The sequence below is a fragment of the Apium graveolens genome, chromosome 8, assembly GCF_009905375.1.
Source record: "Apium graveolens cultivar Ventura chromosome 8, ASM990537v1, whole genome shotgun sequence".
Lineage (NCBI taxonomy): Eukaryota > Viridiplantae > Streptophyta > Magnoliopsida > Apiales > Apiaceae > Apium > Apium graveolens.
Genome location: NC_133654.1, coordinates 118,090,521 through 118,095,445, shown reverse-complemented (window position 1 = coordinate 118,095,445; position 4,925 = coordinate 118,090,521).

Here is a 4,925-nt window from a genome sequence, read left to right as displayed (position 1 = left end):
CTTGAGAAATTCTGAACGAATCGTCGATAATATCCTGCCAATCCCAAGAAACTTCTTACCTCAGTGGGTGTTCTCGGTCTTTCCCAATTCGTAATTACCTCGATCTTTGCCGGGTCCACTTTGATCCCTTCATTACTAACTATGTGTCCTAAGAACTGAACTTCCTGTAGCCAAAACTCGCACTTCGACAATTTAGCATATAACTTCTTTTTCCTTAAAATCTCCAAAGCTGTCCTTAAATGTTCCGCATGATCCTCCTCCGTCTTTGAATAGATCAAAATATCGTCTATAAATACTATAACGAACTTGTCCAAATATTCCTTGAAAATTCTGTTCATCAGATCCATAAACGCTGCCGGGGCATTGGTCAATCCAAAAGACATCACTAGAAATTCATAATGCCCATACCTTGTTATGAAAGTTGTCTTTGGTATATCTTCTGGTTTGATCTTTAGTTGATGATATCCCGATCTTAAATCGATTTTGGAGAAATACTTGGCTCCCTTCAATTGGTCAAATAAATCATCAATTCTGGGTAACGGATACTTATTCTTGATTGTCAACTTGTTGAGCTCCCTATAGTCGATGCACAGTCTCATGCTTCCATATTTTTTCTTAACAAATAATACTGGGGCTCCCCACGGGGATACGTTGGGTCTGATTACTCCTTTCTCTAACAATTCCTGCAATTGCTTTGCTAGCTCTTTCATCTCAACAGGCGCCATTCTGTACGGGGCCTTGGATACTGGTTCGGTTCCAGGTGCTAAGTCGATTGCAAATTCAATTTCTCTATCTGGAGGAAGTCCTGGTAACTCGTCGAGAAACACGTCTGGAAATTCCTTCACAACTGGAATATCTTCAAGTTTTGCTGGCTCCTGACTTCTGTCGATCACATATGCTACGAAATGCTCACATCCTTGTCGTAGTAACTTCTTGGCTTGAATCATCGTTAAGAACTTCTTTACCTGCTTCTGTCCCTTGAACGTTACTATTCTTTCGTCTGGCGTTTTCACCATTACTTTCTTATTTCGACAATCTATCTGAGCATCATGCTTAGATAACCAATCCATCCCTAATATAACGTCAAATTCTCCTAACTTAAACGGTATCAAATCTACACAAAACTTACTACCAAAAATCTCAATCTCACAATTCCCACAAACTTGGTTAACAGTTACACGTTCTTGATTTGCTAATTCCACAGTCATTATTTCATTTAAATACCCAACTGGACAATTTAACTTACTAACAAAATCTTGTGAAATAAACGATCGAGTTGCTCCCGAATCTATTAACACTTTGGCATATAAAGAATTCACATTAAGCGTACCTGCCACAACATCCGTATCCTGGATCGCATCCTTCATCGACATGTCAAAAACTCTAGCCCTCGGAGTCTCATTCACTGTTGGGGTAGATCCCATAATCCTTAATACATTACTGACTGGGGCTGGTGTCTTTCAATCCCTGGCCATATGTCCTGGCTTCCCACATTTAAAGCATGTAAATCCAATGGCTGGAACCTTCACTGCTGGATTTAGGATAGGCTGATCCTTATTTGCTGGCTCTCTTGCTAGCTGATTTCGGCACTCCCTCGAGTAGTGCCCTTTCTGGTTGCATTTAAAACATACCACATTCAACTTATTACAAACTCCTCCATGCTTCTTTCCACATACTTGACAATCTGGAAAAGTTAATCTCAATTGATTCGGCTGATTCACATTAGCTGGACGATTGCCCTGGCCTCCGCCTCCTGCATTTTATCTCCTGAAATTAAAATTTCTCCCTGGCTGAAACTTGCCCTTCTTAAAATTTGGAAACTTCCCTGTTTGTGACTGATCCTCACTTCCCTCAACTTTCCTTTTCTTGCTTTCCTTTTCTTTCTGGAACATCTCACTCTCTGTCTCTGCGATCATAGCTTTCTGTACAACCCCGACATAGGTATCCAATTCAAAAATAGCTACCTTCCCTCTGATCCATGGCTTCAAGCCTTGCTGGAATCTCTTAGCTTTCTTTCTATCAGTATCAACATACGATGACACATACCTTGACAATTCCTCAAACTTCCCCTCATAATCTGTTACCGACATGTTCTCTTGCTTTAATTCTAAAAACTTCAGCTCCATTTGATCCTGAACAAACTGAGGAAAATACTTTTCTAAAAACAATTCCTTAAACCTTTCCCAAGTAATAACATATGTGCTTTCCAATGTCTTCACCATCTCCCACCAATAGGTGGCCTCATTCTTCAGATAGTAACTTGCAAATTCAACCTTCTGCTCCTCTTTCACTTTTACCAAGGCAAATGCCTTCTCTATTTCCTTTAACCACACATTTGCTTCAATTGGCTCTAAGGAACCCTTGAATTCTGGTGGGTTTACTACCTGAAAAGTTTTAAAAGTTACCTTGGGATTGGTCTGTCTCTGCTGTTGTTGTGCCAGGTGAACTGTTTGTTGGGCCAAGATTTGAAGAATCTGGGCTATTGCTGGGTCCATGGGTCCTGGGTTCACATTCTGGTTTGTATCATCTTGGTTGTTATTGTTGTTGTTGTTGGTTTCTTCATTCTGGGTGTTGGTGCGGGTATTTCTTCTGGGAGGTATTTTCTGTAAAGAATCAATCAATTTATTTAGCTTTTGAATCAAATCTTTGTATAAAAGAAAAGTTTTGTAAAACAGGAATATCTCTTCTTTTTTTTGAAAACAGTTGTAACTAAGTAAATTGCATGCTTCTTTACAGAATATAAACAGTTATGGAAAACAGGGTACATGGTATCACAGGGTATACTGGTGCAATAAATAAGGTAAAGTAAAACAGGTGCAATAAAGTAAATGACAATGTTGGAAAGGAAAAAAAAAGTACTGATATATAGATCAAAAGTTTTAGGTAGTACAAGCGTAAAGACGCTTCGAAAGTAAAAGCAAAAGGGTACAACAACCTACTCACTAGTCAGCCTCGCTAGTCTATAAATACAACTCAAAAGTCTACTGATACACACTACACACTACTGTACATACTACATAATCATAACAACACTGCTCAGCATCTCTATCTCAGAATCTCTAACTCAGCTCCAAGGAAACTCTGGTCCTGCCAGCCTCTCAAAGTCCTCCATCACCTCAGTAGCCCATCCCAACAGTGCATCAGGGCCTCTGCCAGGTAGTGTAGCTCCATGTAACCTAGCCTCAAGAACCCTCCGTGTCACATGAATCTCCTCTCGAAGCTCCCTCACACCACGATCAACATCTGTAGTCCTGATGATATGTTGTAACTCTCTAATCTGAGCCAACAAGGAATCATGCTCCAATAGAAGAGCCTCATACCGGTAATAAGGAACTGGGGGCAATGTAGACTGGAATGGGGCACTCGCTACTGAATGCCCAGTGGAATCTGAATCAGCTGGTGGGGGTCCTCTGACAGGTGGCCTCATGCCTGGAGGTGGAATAGCCTGCAATGGTACGGGCTGCAACACTGGTGGAGGTAGAATAGCCAATGCTGGTGGAATAACAGGACGTGGATCCGATGCTGGTGCTCCAACTGAAGGCTCTGAGTGATCAGCTGATACGGGAATAAAAGAGTCGGCCATCTCTGCTATCTGAAATCATATCGTAATATAAGAATCTCGTACCAGGACGCAAACTATACTAATACCGGTTATACCATAACACTCAACCTCTCGACGTTCTATCATCCTATACCTTACTTCTAATCATATCCCTCTACCCATTCCCGTCAACCTAGGCTTGTGTTAGTGACTTATAACCTGTGGCTCTGATACCAAACCTGTGGCGCCCTCCAAACCCGAGTCAGAAGTTTGGGGTCCACACACACACCTTAATTATAACCTGCTTATAACAATAATAAAGATAATAATAATATATGCAGTGACCCTACTTACCAACCACCACGGACCGCAACAGGTTAAAGTATGCACACAAGCCAAACACACTAATATATTACAAACCGTTCAAATCCCAACTATTTCAAACTCAAACTAAGTATTAAACATTATTACAAACTTTTATAAACTTAAATTATCCCAAAAGAAGCCTACTAGCTCAGCTTTCTCAACCTGAACCCCTAGCTCTCGCGCTGGACTGGGGATCCTTGCTACCAACTGGTTCCTTTTTAACTGGAAAGAATATAAACAACATCGCACAAATGAGCTAACTAGCTCAGCAAGTCACAATGACAAAACTGAGAATAATGATCATCAGGTGAATATAATTATGATATCAAGTGAACAATGGATTATGATTTAGAATTGGATATTATACTTTTAATTTAAAAACCAAGGATAGGCTGCTGATCAGTCACGCACTAACCCCGAGCAAGGCACACAACATTGCTCTAACTACTGGATCCAAGGCACACATTAGTCTAACTTGACCATTATATGGTCTGACCACGAATCTGGTCCACAATTTTATAAAAACAATCCAATTCTAATATAATAACAGAATATGCAATAATAAACAATAACCGAAATCATTAACAACAATAAATGTTTAACAATGAAAGGGTTTCAATCCTTGTAAGGATCAATAAGGCAATTTAAAAGCTTGGATGCTGGGTAATGAAAGAATTGGATAACAAAGGAATCAACATTTCAGGGTTTCAAAGATTTGGGCTTTCAAAGCATAGGATACAATGATTGAATGTACAAGTAATTCAGTTCAGTGTTTGGGATTTTGTTTACATGTATTTGTGGAGTAATATCGTATACTTGAGATTTATGTTTAGGTATACAACAATCAATGGTCTAGAAAGAATAAGGTTTATGGCTCAAGAACAATAACTGGAATCAGAGTTTAGGTATCAGTGCTTCAAAGCACTTGCAATATCAATCTGACTATCAAATACTACAATATCTCGAGAAAGTTCAGAACACTTGCCTGATATTAGCTTACTACACTGCACTCGTTTCC